This window comes from Heterodontus francisci, chromosome 18, assembly GCF_036365525.1.
Source record: "Heterodontus francisci isolate sHetFra1 chromosome 18, sHetFra1.hap1, whole genome shotgun sequence".
NCBI classification, from domain to species: Eukaryota; Metazoa; Chordata; class Chondrichthyes; order Heterodontiformes; family Heterodontidae; genus Heterodontus; species Heterodontus francisci.
This window is the reverse complement of record NC_090388.1, coordinates 13,721,559-13,739,242: the sequence shown is the minus strand read 5'-3', so window position 1 is coordinate 13,739,242 and position 17,684 is coordinate 13,721,559. Positions and strand designations below refer to the sequence as shown.

Genomic DNA, 17,684 nt, shown 5'->3' with positions numbered 1-17,684 from the left:
CTGCTGATTACCACCTATCTCCCTCTCTCAGCTGATAAGTCAGTACTCCTCCATGTTGAATACCACTTGGAGGAAGCACTGAGGGTGGCAAGGGCACAGAATGTATTCTGGGTGGGGGCCTTCAATATCCATCACCAAGAGTGGCTCGGTAGCACCACTACTGACCGAGCTGGCCGAGTCCTAAAGGACATATCTGCTAGTCAGGGTATGCGGCAGGTGGTGAGGGAACCAACAAGAGGGGAAAACATACTTGACCTCGTCCTCACCAATCTGCCTGCTGCAGATGCATCTGTCCATGACAGTATTGGTAGGAGTGACCACCGCACAGTTGTTGTGGAGACAAAGTCCCGCCTTCACATTGAGGATACACTCCTTTGTGTTGTGTGGCACTACAACCATGCTAAATGGGATAAATTTCGAACAGATTTAGCAATGCAAAACTGGGCATCCATGAGGCGCTGTGGGCCATCTGCAGCAGCAGAATTGTACTCAACCACAATCTGTAACCTCATGGTCCGGCATATCCCCCACTCTACCATTACCATCAAGCCAGAAGACCAACCCTGGTTCAATGAAGAGTGCAGGAGGTCATGCCAGGAGCAGCACCAGGCATACCTCAAAATGAGGTGTCAACCTGGTGAAGCTACAATACAGGACTATCTGTGCGCCAAACTGCGTAAGCAGCATGCAATAGACAGAGCTAAGCGATCCCATAACCAACGGATCAGTTCTAAGCTCTGCAGTCCTGCCACATCCAGCCATGAATGGTGGTGGACAATTAAACAACTAACTGGAGGAGATGGCTCCACAAATATCCCCATTCTCAGTGATGGGGGAGCCCAGTACATCAGTGCGAAAGATAAGGCCGAAGCATTTGCAACAATCTTCAGCCAGAAGTGCCGAGTTGATGATCCATCTGGGCCTCCTCCTGAAGTCCCCAGCATCACAGATGCCAGACTTCAGCCAATTCGATTCACTCTGCATGATATCAAGAAACAACTGAAGGCACTGGATACCGCAAAGGCTATGGGCCCTGACAATATTCCGGCAATAGTACTGAAAACCTGTGCTCCAGAACTTGCTGCGCCCCTAGCCAAACTGTTCCAGTACAGCCACAACACTGGCATCTACCCGGCAACGTGGAAAATTGCCCAGGTATGTCCTGTACACAAAAAGCAGGACAAGTCCAACCCGGCCAAATACCGCCCCATCAGTCTACTCTCAATCATCAGTAAAGTGATGGAAGGTGTCATCAACAGTGCCATCAAGCGGCACTTGCTTAGCAATAACCTGCTCAGTGATGCTCAGTTTGGGTTCCGTCAGGGCCACTCAGCTCCTGACCTTATTACAGCCTTGGTTCAAACATGGACAAAAGAGCTGAACTCAAGAGGTGAGGTGAGAGTGACTGCCCTTGACATCAAGGCAGCATTTGACCGTGTATGGCATCAAGGAGCCCTAGCAAAACTAAGGTCAATGGGAATCAGGGGGAAAACCCTCCGTTGGCTGGAGTCATACCTTGCACAAAGGAAGATGGTTGTGGTTGTTGGAGGTCAATCATCTGAGCTCCAGGACATCACTTCAGGAGTTCCTCACGGTCGTGTCCTAGGCCCAACCATCTTCAGCTGCTTCATCAATGACCTTCCTTCAATCATAAGGTCAGAAGTGGGGATGTTCCCTGATGATTGCACAATGTTCCGCACCATTTGCGACTCCTCAGATACTGAAGCAGTCCATGTAGAAATGCAGCAAGACCTGGACAATATCCAGGCTTGGGCTCATAAGTGGCAAGTAACATTCGCGCCACACAAGTACCAGGCAATGACCATCTCCAACAAGAGAGAATCTAACCATCTCCCCTTGACATTCAATGGCATTACCATCACTGAATCCCCCACTATCAACATCCTAGGGGCTACCATTGACCAGAAACTGAACTGGAGTAGCCATATAAATACCGTGGCTATAAGAGTAGGTCAGAGGCTCGGAATCCTATGGCAAGTAACTCACCTCCTGACTCCCCAAAGCCTGTCCACCATCTACAAGGCACAAGTTAGGAATGTGATGGAATACTCTCCACTTGCCTGGATGGGTGCAGCTCCAACAACACTCAGGATGCTCGACACCATCCAGGACAAAGAAGCCCGCTTGATTGGCACCCCATCTACAAACATTCACTCCCTCCACCACCGACGCACAGTAGCAGCAGTGTGTACCATCTACAAGTTGCACTGCAGCAACTCACCAAGGCTCCTCAGATAGCACCTTCCAAACCCGTGACCTCTACCAATTAGAAAGACAAGGGCAGCAAATGCATGGGAACACCATCACCTGCAAGTTCCCCTCCAAGTCACACACCATCCTGGCTTGGAACTATATCGCCATTCCTTCATTGTCGCTGGGTCAAAATCCTGGAACTCCCTTCCTAACAGCTCTGTGGGTGTACCTACCCCAGAAGGATTGCGGCGGTTCAAGAAGGCAGTTCGCCACCACTTTCTCAAGGGCAATTAAGGATGGGCAATAAATGCTGGCCTGGCCAATGATGCCCACATCCCATGAATGAATTTTTAAAAAATCAGATAGGTTTCCTTAGATTTAAATAAGAAAGGTAGAAGTTTATTAATCTTAAGCTCTAATCCGGTTAACGACTACAAATATGCAACGCGACCATGCCAACATGCATACACGATAAACAGACATGCAGATAGAGACAGAAAAAGTAGAAGGAATAAAGGGGAAAAGTTTGAGGCAATATCTGGTAGTTATAGTCCTTGAAGTTCAATGTGGAGTCTTTGTTTATCAGTAAGTCTTGCAATTCGTTGGGGCCCAGTTCATGCTTCAACTTGCTCTGATGTAGGAGTCTTTTCTCTCTTGAGGTTTACGTGTCTTCCATGGGTCCGGTGGCTTGGGAGAAAGTGAGGGAGAGAGAGAGAGGTTTCCTTGTTCCAGCCTCAGTTGCACGCTGCCTTCTGAATTCAAACTGTCCTGTGGCTAGTTCAAAAAACCTGGACCAGCCAGTTAGTCATGTGACCAGCTGGTTTAACCAGTCCTGGCTCTGTGGATTGTATCATCTTAGCAGGGCCTGGAATGTGCTTCCTTACACCTTCAATGTCTGGTGATCAAAATCCATTTGGGTTAATTGGAGTAGGGAATTGCCCTTGGTCTGCACAAGCAGCATCTCTTAGTATGCAAATGTTCTTCCAGCCTAGTATCTGGTGATCTTCAAACAAGTAATTTCTTCACTCCAGCAACAGTCTTATCAATGTTCACATGACAAAATTAATATGCCTCATTCTTGGCAGGTGGGGGTCTGCATGACACTAGAGATAACAAAGGCATGCATGAGTGTTTCAATGAGCATTTTGGTCCACAGATTAGTATCCTGATTGTGGTTAAACCCCCTGTCGGTGGGGTGAACACGTATATTTTTTCATTCTTAATAATTCAATACACCTGCCTCTTTGAAACAGGATAACTGGCTACAGGGATGGCTATGCATATGCATTAAAATGTAGCTCATGTCACCTGTGCAAAACTCCACATTAATGGAGTTGACCATAATTGCAGCCATGTAGCTAAAATTGCAGTGTCAATAAATAAGCTGCAGATTGCTTGAAATAAGCATGGAGATATTTCTTACTGTAGAGTTCAGTAAAGATATTTCAGTTCACAGCAAACTCTGTGGTCTCAAACCGGAGAAGGAACTGCAACTGTACATTTTATATATATAATCATGGAGCCACAGGAACCTCAAAAGTCTGTTTCATGAGGGGTTTATGTTCGGAACTGACGAAAGGGAAGTGCGACTGACTGTTAGAAAACCATGTTAGCTGAATGTCTGAAATTAGCACGATTAACAAAGAATCAATCCTTTTTCCTGCAGTATTTACTGCTACTGCTGTGTGGCAATGTTCACAATTGTAGTTTGCAACATGATTATAAAAACCTCTTAAAGCACCTCACAGGAGTCACATAAGGAGATATTAGGATGGTGAGCAAAAACTTGATCAACAAAGTGGGTTTTAAGGAGCTTGATAAGCAATATAATTGTGTAAACATGAACTCAAGGACTCTGAGAATCTCCAAGTAAGTTCTATTAAGGAGAAGTAATACAATGTTTATTATCCATCCATCAGTTGGGGTTACTTTCATGAACAACTACTTATAAAACTAAAAGGGCACTTCTGAGGACATTCAAGAGTCAATGGTGTGAGATCGGAGTCACATGTAGACATGACTACGTGGAGATGGCAAGTTCCCTTCCACTGCAGGATATTCACAGAATCACAGTATCGTTACAATGCAGAAGGAGGCCATTCGGCCCATCATGTCTGCACTGGCTCTCTGAAAGAGCAACTCCTTCAGTTCCATTCCCCTGCCTTCTCCCCATATTAATGGACCAGTTGGCTTTTCTACTACATCCAGGAACTTTTGGAGTTATTTGTTACCTGGTTGCCAGGGCACAAATTACCAGATTTTACTGAAGTCTGTTTCACAACTCGACATGTTGGGATTTGAACTCAGGACCATTGACTTGCTCGTCAATGACACTACCAGACCCAAAAACATCTGGGCTAATGAACATCTCGTTTAGAATTAGGAGATAACAACACAACTTGCATTTATATAGCCCCTTTAACATAGTAAGACCTCCCAAGGTGCTTCACAGGAGTGTTATAAATCAAAACTTTACACTGAGCCACATAAGGTGATATTAAGACAGGGAAAGAAGTAAGTCTTAAGGAGGATCTTAATGGAGGAAAGAGAAGTCGAGGGATGGAAAGGTTTAGAGAAGAAATTCCAAAGCTTGAGACCTAGGCAGCTGGAGGCACGGCCACCAATGGTGGAGGGATTAAAATCAGGGATTTGCAAGAGGCCAGAACTGGAGCAGTGCAGAGATCTCAGATGGTTTTAGGGCTGGAGGAGGTTACAGAGATGGGCTGGTGGGGTGTGAGGCCTTGGAGTGATTTGATAATGAGGATGAGAATTTTAAAATTAAGGTGTTGCCAGACCAGGAGACATTGCATGTCAGCAAGTATGGGGTAAGAGTGAATGGAACTTGATGCGAGTTAGGACAAGTTAGCTCAAGTTTACGAAGGTTGCAAGATGGGAGACTAGCAAGGAGTGCATTGGAATTATCAAATCTAGACATAACAAAGGCTTGGTTGGATGAGGGTTTCAGCAGCAGATGAGCTAATGCGGACAACGCAAGAGATGAAAGGGTTAATTGAACCAGTCCACATGGCATGTGCTGCCCCAGATTATCTGGAAGTTAATAAACAGCACATGCTCGAATTTTCCACTGTATCACTGCTCGTGACTGGAGCTCCCAGCTAGTAGCATAGCCTCAGTGAACTTCCCCTGCAACATCAAATGATTTTTGAAATTCTGTTGGACACGTTGGGGTTGCCACTGGCTGCACAAAACTGTCCAACTAGAAAGCAATGCACTCACCTAAGGCAAAAGTAAAAGCAACTTTATTCAATCTCTTTCGGGAAAGCTCTGCATTAATGTTCCCGATCCTCAAAAGCTGTCAATTGAACTTTTGATTTAATTTAAATACTTGATTGTCAGCCAATCCACTGGTTTAAACATGCACTCCCTCCACCATGGGTGAACAGTGGCTGTAGTGTGTACTATCTACAGGATGCACAGCAGCTACCCAACAAGGCTTCTTTGGTAGCACTTCCCAAACCCATGACCTCCACCATCTAGAAGGCCGGCACAGGGGAACGCCATCACCTCCAAGTCTCCCCTCCAAGCCACTCATGCCATCCTGACTTGGGCATATATCATCACCATTCCTTCATGGTCCCTGGGAAGAAATCCTGGAACTCCCTTCCAAACAGCACTGTGGGAGTACCTGCTCCACATGGACTGCAGTGGTTCAAGAAGACGGTGGCTCGTCTCTATCTTCTAAAGGGCAACTATGGATGGGCAATAAATGCTGGCCTTGCCAGCGACGCCCACATCACAAGAGAAAAAAGCAGTCAAATAAGTATCCACCCCCAAAAGATGGCGACAATTCAACCGCAGCGAGCTGCCTTCCACAACCTACCCTTTGGCCCTAGCACCACAGGAACCATCCGACTCACTTAAACTGGTGTGGCGATACAGGATGTTGTATTGCTGACTGCATTTCCCATTGCTTTCATTGTTCCTTCACGAGTGTCAAGGAGCCATAATTCACAAGCACAGTGGCTGTGTAGATTCTGCTCAGGAGGAAGGGGATGAAAACGGGAGGAAATAGTCTCCTGCAGTTGTCTGTTTACCTCCAAGATAACAGGGAGCAGCTTTGAAAATGGTCTGTCGGTGTGTCACTTTTTTTTAGAGATTTCCCAGAGAATTATCACCTTGAGTGAGATCTGTAAAATGCCAAAAATATTCATAAAATAGGTTAATGTTTTGCCATTAAAATAATTCACCCATGTTTTAAACAAAACTTTTTTTTGGTAAGCTGTTTCATGGTGTATTTGCAGTGTGAATTAGATTCATTAGAACTGGAAAATTTCAGTAGATGTGAAACACACACATACAATCAAATAGGATTAGCAACTTAGAATGAAATGATGCTTACTGTAACATAATGCTTCAAATATCCCTCTTGAGTTGAAATCATAGGGTGAAAATCACAATTATCTACTATTTTCATGTGATTCTTAATGGCCCTAATATTTAGTCCCTCACTGCTCTGATTTAATGCTATTTTTAAGTAAATTTGTTAATTTCTACTCTTGAGTTACAAAGAGTCTATATTTCAAAAGTGTGTCATTGGCTGAAAAATGCTTTCGAACACCCTAAGGCTATGAAAAGTATGATAAATATGCAAGTCTTTCTTTAATAAAAACAAGAAATGCTGGAATCACTCAGCAGGTCTGGCAGCATCTGTGGAACGAGAAGGAGAGTTAACGTTTCGGGTCAATGACCCTTCTTCGGAACTGACAAATATTAGAAATGTCACAGGTTATAGGCAAGTGAGGTGGGGGTGGGGCAAGAGATAACAAAGGAGAAGGTGTAGATTGGACAAGGCCACATGGCTGACCAAAAGGTCACGGAGCAAAGGCAAACAATATGTTAATGAGTCTTTTTTTAACCTTACTGAATCAACAACTTTACATGCTGCCCCTTGGCAACATCATCTAAAAACACATCGGTTGGATTTTAAAGGCCGGCCACAATCTCAAGCGTGGTGGCTAATTAAAATAGCCAGGGCAGCCGAACATCCCCCTCCACAATCTCGTGGAGGGGGCAGGCTGTTTGTCTCCGGCTATGAGAAAGGGCTAATTCATAATCTTGTTGTAAAGGAACCTTTAGGGATGAGTGACCATAATATGATAGAATTTTACATTATGTTTGAAAGTGAGGTAGTTCAATCTGAAGCCAGGTGTTCAATTTGAACAAAGCACATATTTGCGGCACAGTGGCGCAGTGGTTAGCATCGCAGCCTCACAGCTCCAGCGACCTGGGTTCAATTTTGGGTACTGCCTGTGCGGAGTTTGCAAGTTCTCCCTGTGTCTGCATGGGTTTTCGCCGGGTGCTCCGGTTTCCTCCCACCACCAAAGACTTGGCAGGTTGATAGGTAAATTGGCCATTATAAATTGCCCCTAGTATAGGTAGGTGGTAGGGGAATATAGGGACAGGTGGGGATATGGTAGGAATATGGGATTAGTGTTTCTTTCTTTGGGCCTCCTTATCTCGAGAGACAATGGATACGCGCCTGGAGGTGGTTAGTGTAGTGTAATGTGGGATTAGTGTAGGATTAGTATAAATGCGTTGTTGATGGTCGGCACAGACTCGGTGGGCTGAAGGGCCTGTTTCAGTGCTGTATCTCTAAATAAATAAAATAAAGAAAATTATGAATGTATGAAGGACAAATTGGCTGAGGTGAATTGGGAAAATACATTAAAAGGTATGACAGTACATAGGCAATGGATAGTCTTTAAAGAAATATTACATAGTTTACAGCAACTATACATTCCTTCAAGGCACAAAAACCCCCAAAAGTAAAAGCAGTCAACCGTGGATAACAAAGGAAGTTAAGGATTGTATAAGATTTTTTAAAAAGGCCTATAAAATTGCCAGAAGTAGTAGTAAACTTGAAGATTGGGAGGATTTTAGAATACAGCAATACAGCAAAGTAAGACAAAGAATCTGATAAAGAAAGGGAGAATAGAATTTGAATGTAAGCTAGCAAATAATATAAAAATGGACTGTAAATGCTACTATAGGTACGTAAAAAGGAAACATTTGGCTAAGACAAATGTGGGTCCATTACAGGCATAGTCAGGAGAATTTATAATGGGGAATAGAGAAATGGCAGAGAAGCTAAATGATTACTGGAGGAAGATACAAGAAATATCCCAGAAAAAGAGATCCAAGGGATTAGGGGGGATGAGGAATTGAAGGAAATTAGCATTAGTAAGAAGGTTGTATTGGAGAAATTAATGGGGCTGAAGGCTGATAAGTCCCCAGGACCTGATATTCTACATCCTAGAGTGTTGAAAGAGATAGCTATGGAGATCATCTTTCAAAATTCTATAGATTCCGGAGCGGTTCCTGCAGATTGGAAGGTCGCAAATGTCACCCCACTATTTAAGGAGGGAGGAAGCAAGAAAACAGGGAATTACAGGTCTGTTAGCCTTACATCAGTCATTGGGAAAATGCTGGAATCTATTATAAAGAATGTGATAAATGGATATTAGCGATCTGATTGGGCAAAGTCAACATGAATTTATGAATGGGAAATCATGTTTGACGAACCTGTTGGAGTTTTTTGAGGATGTTACTAACAGAATTGATAAAGGGGAGTCGGTGGACGTGGTATACTTGGATTTTTAAAAGGCTTTTGATAAAGTCCCCCACAGGAGATTGGTTACCAAAATTAAAGAACATGGGATAGGAGATAACATACTGGCATGGATTAAGGATTGGTTAACAGGCAGAAAACAGAGAGTAGGAATAAACGGGTCATTCTTGTGTTGGAAGGCTGTGTCTAGTGGGGTACCACAGGGATCAATACTTGGGCCCCAGCTGTTCACAATATATATCAATGATTTGGATGTGGGGACCAAATGTAGTATTTCCAAGTTCGTGGATGACATAAAACTAGGTGGGTATGTGTGTTGTGAGGAAGATGCAAAGCTGCCTCAAGGGGATTTGGACAGACTTAGTGAGTGGGCAAGAACAGGGCAGATGGAATATAATGTGGAAAAATGTGAGGTTATCCACATTGGTAGGAGGAACAGATGAGCAGAGTATTTCTTAAATGGTAAGAGATTAGAAAGTGTATAAATCAATGTCATGCAGGTGCAACAAGCAATTAAGAAGGCCTATGGTATGTTAGCCTTTATCGCAAGAGGATTAGAGTACAGGAGTAGTGAAGTCTTGCTTCAATTGTATAGAACCTTGGTTAGACCGCACCTGGAGTACCATGTGCAGTTTTCATCCCCCTACCTTAGGAGGGATATGATTGCCGTAGAGAGAGTGCAACGAAGGTTCACCAGACTTGTTCCCAGGATGGCGGGACTGTCCTATGAAGAGAGACTGGGGAAACTGGGCCTGTATTCTCTAGAGTTTCAAAGAATGAGAGCTGATTTCATTGAAACCCGCAAAATACTTAAAGGGATAGACAGGGTAGATGCAGCTAAGATGTTTCCCCTGGTTGGGAGTCTAGAACCAGGGGACACAATTTTAAAATAAGGGGGAAGCCACTAAGGACCTAGTTGAGGAGAAATTTCTTTACTTAGAGGGTTGTGAATCTTTGGAATTCTCTACCCCAGAGGACTGTGGAAGCTCAGTTATTGAGTATGTTTAAAGCAGAGATTGACAGATTCCTAAATACAAATGACATAAGAGGATATGGGGATAGTGTGGGAAAAAGGCATTGAAGTGGAAGATCAGCCATGATCGCATCGAATGGTGGGGCAGGCTCGATGGGCTGAATGGCCTACTCCTGCTCCTATGTTTCTACTGGCGTCAGCTACCTGTGCGCAGGTGCTGGTGCTGTTTTTAAAGGGCAGCCAGACCTGCAGCCTAATTTAAATTTTTAAACACATACCCCCCAAAATTAAATGAATAAATTTCTTATGCCCCTTTCCCATCCCCCCAATGATGATTACATTAACTATTTGCCCTTCCCCCCCAAAACGCTTACATTTTACATCTGACCTTCCCCCCCCGCAAAACTGCACAAAGTTTGAAGTTCACACAATCCCCTACACCCATTATGTGCATTTGACCCCATCCCCCACCCTCCAGTACTGAAACTGTTACCTCCTCCCCCCTCCCCACCAGTCGCACTGCTTTTCCCCGGACGGGGATTTGAAGGTGCGGGAGTGCCAGCCGCTGTGCCAAAGATCGTGGCGGGACCTCCAGATTGCAGGTTCTTTTATATTAATTCATTCATTTTATTCATTTGAATATTTTAATTGAGGTCCTGTCGCCTAGCCACGGGGGGGCGGGGGGGGGGGTGCCTGCCATGGGGCCTCACCAGCGCTGGGAGGATCAGGCCGGGCCCTCCCGGCATCAAGGTCCGTGGTGGGCCTCATCCGGAGTCATCTTCAGGCCCCCACCACTACGGAATCCGACGCCGGGGGAAGAACAAAATCCAGCCCATTATGTTCCACATGTACACTGACGACGCCCAGCTCTGCCTCACCACCACTGCTCTTGACCTTTCCAACACCTCTGATTTTTCATGCTCTTTGCCTGACGTCTAATTTTGGATTTCCTCCAACTAAATATTAGAAAATCTGACATCATTGTCTTCAGTCCCCGCCACAAAGTCTGGTCTCTGGCCACTGTCTGAGGCTGAATCAGACCATTCACAACCTCGCCATCCTATTTTACCCCAAACTGAGCTACCGACCACGTAGCCTCTCCATCACCAAGATCACCTACTTCCACCTCAGTGCTCTTCAATTAAATGCCATGGAATTTTTTAAGTCCTTCTGAATAGACGAGCAGGGCATTGGCACAATGTCTAACCTGAAGGGCAACACTGCTGATAATGCAAGCACTTCCTTTGTGTTGTACTGGGCTATTAGCCGAGACTTTGGGGTCAGATCCTGAAGTAGAGCTTGAGCCCGCAACCCTCTGAAATACAAGCTGGAGTGTAATCTTTCAGCTTTCTCTTCATGCTGGTATGTAAAGAATGCATTTAAGGACTGTTGAAGTAATATGTTAACGAAATATACAAACCACAATTTTAAAAAGGCTTCACAGTCAAATGGGTTCATCACTTTGAATGCGCCTAAATATCAGAGGCCAACAAATGTCTTACACATCAGTCTGTGGTAGTATTAGCTACAAGAACATTCTGACAGTCATCTTGACACTCTTGTAATTCTTCTGCACTCCTAGGCTGAAACGAACGCCTATAGAGAGTTACACTTACATAAGACTAATGTGGAAAGATTGACAGAACCATGAGCTTTGGGACAGCAGTCACACTCTGCTGTAGTCTTCTAGACATGTAGAAACCAGTGACTCATACATTTTGTCCCTTGGGTTGCCATCAGAGATAGTTAAGCTTTCTACGGTTGGACTTTGGAGACTCCAGATCCAGCCTACAAGGGAGTACATTTGAGTCGAGACAATAAAATTCCTCATGCACGATGCCTTAATGAGAATCACATTTCCAAATGGTATAGGTAGAGAATAGGGTAGCCATGTGATAAGTAAATGCGACAGCATTCATCCTTGGAAACAAAATTCTGTGCTTTGTTTACACTGGAACTTAAAGTGTCAGTCTGGTACAGCTCAGGCTGGTTACTGCCCAGGAAAGGATTTGAGCTCTGTCGTGTTGTCAAAAAAAAAGCAGACCTCAGTCTGAAGAATCCAGTCAGACTGATCAGCAAGATAAACTGTAATTGCCCCTGTCTCTACAGAGACAATCCAGTGTTGATCAAAGATAGCCTGCGGTTACACATTTTGGGCTAAAGTCAAACTAGTGTGGAGTAGTAAATTCTGTCGGCTACTAACTTGCATTGAGCCACCATAAACAAATTTACATAAAATACACATCCTGTTGGTGATTGCAGCACATTTTTATATTGCAAACAAATGCAGCACGTTAAACATTCTCTCCCTCCACCACTGGCGCACCGTAGTTGCAGTGTGTACCATCTACAAGATGCACTACAGCAACTCACCCAGGCTCCTTTGACAGCCCCATTCACACCCGCGACCTCTACCCCCTAGAAGGGCAAGGCAGCAGACGCATGGGAAGACCACCACCTGTAAGATCCCCTCCAAGTCACCCACCATCCTGACTCGGAAATATATCGTCGTTCCTTCATCGTCACTGGGTCAAATTCTTGGCGCTCCCTTCCTAACAGCACTGTGGGATTAGCTTTACCATATGGACTGCAGCCGTTCAAGATGGCAGCTCACCACCAACTTCTCAAGGGCAATGAAGAAAGGGCAATAAGTGCTGGCCTTGCCAGCAATGTCCACATCCCAATAATGAATAAAGAAAAACAATTAAGCTCTGTTTGACCTGAGATTCTGCTCACAACAAAGAGGCTTTGCCTGTAGCAGCAGATTGATGCTTCGTGTGTTACATGGTATAATGCCTATGTCCTTAAAAAACTGTGCATCAGCTGTCTCATCATTTGTAACCTCACAGGAGATAACTAGTGTTATGTAAATACCTTTTCAGTTTTGTAAAAGGCACTACTTGAGTAGGTTTATGGTGTGCTGTGAAAGTTATTTTGAAATATATGACAAGTTGCCCTCGTACACTGTGGTGCATGCAATAATAGTCATCATATAAATCTGTTAAACCAAGTTAAGATCGATATTAGCAGCATGAAGTGGGACAGATGGACAAAAATGAATGCCTGCAATATAAAAATTGAATGCTGCTCTCTTCGAATGCACGTATACATGGGAGAAAGAAGAGAGCGGCCAAGGAAGCAATCCTTCAATGATTGGGAACCTTGCTTCCTGGCTAGGAAAGCACTTCCCAAAACTGGCACTTTCTCTCAAACCTTAACATTTGGGAGGAAATTACATGCTCAAAATAAATGTCACCGCTTGCACCTAAAGGATTGGCTCCGTCTGCAGAGTCAGGGGTCATAACGCGAAGAGCAGAGTAAGATAAACAAGAAGACGATAGCCATCCAATGGGAATCAGCAATGTTCTCGGCCTTTTGGCTAAGATCAAGTGTAGTATCTGTTCTTATCAGTGCTTATTTGATTGAGAAGAGACCATGATCATTGCCTTTTGATCCTGGGGAAGCTTTGAGTAAAATGGCTATAACCAATTTTCGAGCTTCGGGCCAGGGAGTGCGCAACACCGTTCGGGTGGTCGTGAAGGACAAGGAAGGAGATGCACCGGTCGATCGCACCTTCTTCATCAAGAAAATTCTCTTCGATTGCTGCGGATTTCAAGCGACGGACGTCTTCTGCCTGAAGGATTTCCCCAGCAGTGGATACTTCGACGTGACGTTCCGGAACGTGGCGGGATGCATCAAGTTCCTGAAGGCGTTCAAGGAGAAAGGGGACCGGGCGCCACTGTCGATCCTCACAGCGGAGCCGCTCTTCACGCTTCCGTCACAACGGGACCGGGTGGTGACAATTCACCTCTACAACCCCCATGTTCCGGTGGTGGATGTACTCACCTTTCTCGCCAGGTACGTCGAGGTGGCCGGCAGCAGCACTGATGTCAAGGACCCCTTTGGGATCTGGACCAGCAAGCGGCAGGTCAAGGTGACCTTGAAGGTAGATCCCAGTGGAGCCATCATCCACCCTCCCTCCAGCTTCGCTATCGGGGGAAGTCGAGGCTTCTTGGTCTACACTGGGCAGCCCAGAGTTTGCCGCACCTGTGGCAAATCTGGTCACATGGCAGCCAACTGCAGCACGGTTGTTTGCAAGAACTGCAAGGAGGAAGGCCATCAGACCAAGGACTGTAAGCAGACTAAGTGTTGCAACTTGTGCGGTGCGGCAGGCCATCTCTACAAGACCTGCCCCAAACATTGCCTCAGCTATGCTCAGGCGGCAAGGTCCAAGGAAAGGCCGGGAGAAGGTTCGACAAAGGCGTCCGCTGTTCGAAAGGAGACCAGCAACCTTCTTCGCAGTGAGGAACTTCAACCTGAGAAGGAAGGGGAGGCAGCTGAAACCAACGACCCAGCAACTACCCAGCGCCTGGAAACCCCTCCTCCACAGACAGAATCAATGGAGGAGGAGGCAGCAGATGGACAAACAGGTCAGTGGCAAGTGGTCCAGAGGAAAACCACAAAGAAAAAACATCCCAAAGCCACCACCCAAACCAGTGGCAAGAGGAGGCTCTCTTCTGAATCAGACTGCAACAACTCCTCTTCACTGGACGGGGAAATGCTGGAACGACAGCCCCTTCAAAAGAGGCGGCAGAATTCCGAGATGGATGATAAGGCATCCCAGCCCGCGGGCACTGGAAGCTGTGATGGGCACGGCGTGCCCCAACCCCAATGCCTCACACGTAACGACGTGGCCAACGCATCTCAGCTCTGGGACAGCGGGAGCAAAGACACGTCTGGCGCACCTGAGCTCCGGGAGACCGGGAGCTGTGATGTTTTCGAGGAGGAACAGATGGAAGCAGCTGAGGACAACCCAATGCTCTCTGCCTACAAGACCCCCCCGATGTCACCCGAGCGGCACAAACCCTGCATGAAAAATCAGGAGGGGTTTCTGAGCCCAACCAACGTGAAACTGCTTGCGCACACGATGGGTATGCAGGAACATCCCGAAGGACTGGGACTAGCGAGGACAAATGGTATGGGAAGCAACAACTAATTTTTAGTAAAAAATGGGTGTAAGAATTGCTTCCATTAATGTGCGTAGCATTAAATCTACTACGCGATGTGTTTCAACCTTGGATTACCTTGCCAAGGTCAAAGCTGACCTACTGTTTCTGCAGGAGTGTGGAATACCACACCTCAGCACCTACAGGCAGTGGTCGCGATGGTGGTCCCACGGGCCATCGATCTGGTCGGGGGGTAATGATTGCCGCTCCTCCGGCCTGGGTATTCTGCTGCGGGGAGGTAACTTCACCATCTCCGAAGTTAAGGAGGTGGTGGGCGGCCGCCTCCTCGTAGCAGACGTGATGTACAACAACGCTCCGCTCCGGTTGATCAACGTGTACGCCCCGGTACAACGCAGCGAGCGGCTGACCGTCTTCCAGCAGCTCCCACTGCTGCTGGCGATGTCCAGGCCGGTCATCCTGGGCGGTGACTTCAACTGCATCATCGATGCGGCTGGACGATCCGGCAGTGACGACAGCAAACTGGACGCTACGTCCAGATTCCTAATAGAAACAGTTAAGGATGCCAAACTGCACGACGTCTTCAGCAAACCTGCAGACGGAGCGCAGCGCAGATACACATGGTCACGATCGGACGGGTCTGCCCGTTCCAGGATTGACTTCCTGTTTGTGTCCCGTGCTGTCACGGTCGGATCCACCGACGTCAAGCCGGTGTTCTTCTCCGACCACTGCCTCTTACTGGCCGACTGTCACTTACAGGACGACCAGCGGGTTGGCAGAGGGACGTGGAAGCTCAATGCGACACTGCTGACCCCAGAGAACGTTGAGGAACTCAAAAGGGATTACAATGGTTGGAGGACCGTGAAACCCCTCTTTGAGTCTCCAGTTCACTGGTGGGAAGCGATTAAGGAGAACATCAAGAGGTTCTTCATCCACAAAGGTGTTCAGAAGGCGAGAGAGAGACAGAGGGAAATGTCCCGACTCCAGAAAATTATGCAAAATCTACTCCGGTTGCAGTCAATGGGGGTCGAGGTCAAGGAGGACCTCCAAGAGGTGAAGAGCCAGCAGGCCTCGCTCTTTGCCAAGGAGGCCTCCAAGATCATCTTCCGGTCCAGAGTCCGCTCCATCGAGCAGGATGAGACGTGCTCGCGTTACTTCTTCCAAAAGGTACACAGAGAGAGCTCTGTTATCAGCAGCCTGAAGGAAGAAGATGGCTCGGTAACGTCTTCGCAGTCCGACATACTAAGGATCAGCAAATCCTTTTATGCTGGGCTGTATGACGCGAAGCCCACAGACAGCAGAGCCTCCCAGTCCTTCCTGTCATCTATCACAGAGGTCCTAGATGACAGCAGGAGGGAGAGACTGGACAAGCCGCTAACTCTGGACGAGCTGACAAAGGCCGTCGAGTCTTTCGAGACGAGTAAAACCCCCGGGAGCGACGGCTTACCGGTCGAGTTGTACTCGGCCCTGTGGGACTGGGTCGGCCCGGACCTGCTGGAAGTATACGTGAGTATGCTCCTGGCCGGCAGCATGTCAGAGACCATGAGAAAAGGCATCATCACCCTCATTTACAAGCAGAAGGGGGAGAGGGCAGAAATCAGAAATTGGCGGCCCATCTCACTGCTTAATGTTGATTACAAGATTCTGTCCAAAGTCATAGCCAGTCGAGTCAAGTCTGCTCTGGAGTTGGTGATTCACCCCGATCAGACCTGTACTGTACCCGGCAGGAAGATCTCTGATAGTCTCGCGCTACTCAGGGATACGATCGCCTACGTACGGGACAGGAGGGTGGACACCTGCCTCATCAGCCTGGACCAGGAGAAGGCTTTTGACAGGATATCGCACACCTACATGGTGAACATGCTCTCCAAAATGGGGTTTGGGGAGGGAATCTGCAATTGGATCCAACTGCTCTACACAAACATCAGTAGCGCAGTCTCAATCAACGGGTGGGAATCTGAAAGTTTCCCGATCAAATCTGGAGTCAGACAGGGCTGTCCTCTGTCCCCGGTCTTGTTTCTTTGCTGTATTGAACCCTTTGCTGAGTCTATTAGGAAGGATGCGAGCATAAGAGGGGTGACAATCCCAGGCAGCGGAGGCACTCAGGTCAAAACCTCCCTGTAAATGGATGACGTCGCCGTCTTCTGCTCGGATCCGCTGTCCGTGCGCAGACTGATGAGCATCTGCGACCAGTTCGAACTGGCCTCGGGAGCCAAAGTTAACCACGGCAAGAGCGAGGCCATGTTCTTTGGGAACTGGGCTGACCGATCCTTTGTCCCCTTCACCGTCAGGTCAGATTACCTGAAGGTGCTGGGGATATGGTTCGGAAGGACCAGGGCGTGCACCAAAACATGGGAGGAGCGAGTAGCCAAGGTACGACAAAAGTTGGGCATGTGGGGGCAGCGATCTCTCTCCATTGTGGGTAAGAACCTGGTCATCAGGTGCGAGGCGCTCACGTTGTTGCTCTACGTGGCGCAGGTCTGGCCCATACCCCACTCCTGCGCCGTGGCAGTCACCCGAGCCATTTTCCGCTTCGTCTGGGGATCTAAAATGGACCGGGTCCGGAGGGACACGATGTTCAAATCTCTGGACATGGGCGGGAAAAATGTACCCAACGTGGCCCTCATCCTGATGACCACCTTCATGTGCGGCTGCATCAAGCTATGTGTAGATCCCCAGTACGCAAACTCCAAGTGTCACTACGTGCTGAGGTTCTATCTGTCCCCGGTGTTGCGAAGGATGGGCCTGGTCACATTGCCGCGGAACGCTCCATGCAGTTGGGACGTGCCGTACCACCTATCCTTCGTGGAGCAGTTTCTGCGGAAAAACACCTTTGACCACCGGTCCATCAGGCAGTGGTCTGCACGGAATGTCCTCAAGGCCCTACGGGAAAAGGAAACGGTGGATCCTGTCGGATGGTTCCCCGAGTAGACCGTCAAAGTCA

At 47.1% G+C, this 17,684-nt stretch overlaps 1 pseudogene; it reads left to right on the top strand.

The window, feature by feature from the left end:
- Positions 1 to 13,135: 13,135 nt before the first annotated feature.
- LOC137379909 (U2 spliceosomal RNA) lies at positions 13,136 to 13,244 on the top strand (annotated as a pseudogene).
- Positions 13,245 to 17,684: the final 4,440 nt, after the last annotated feature.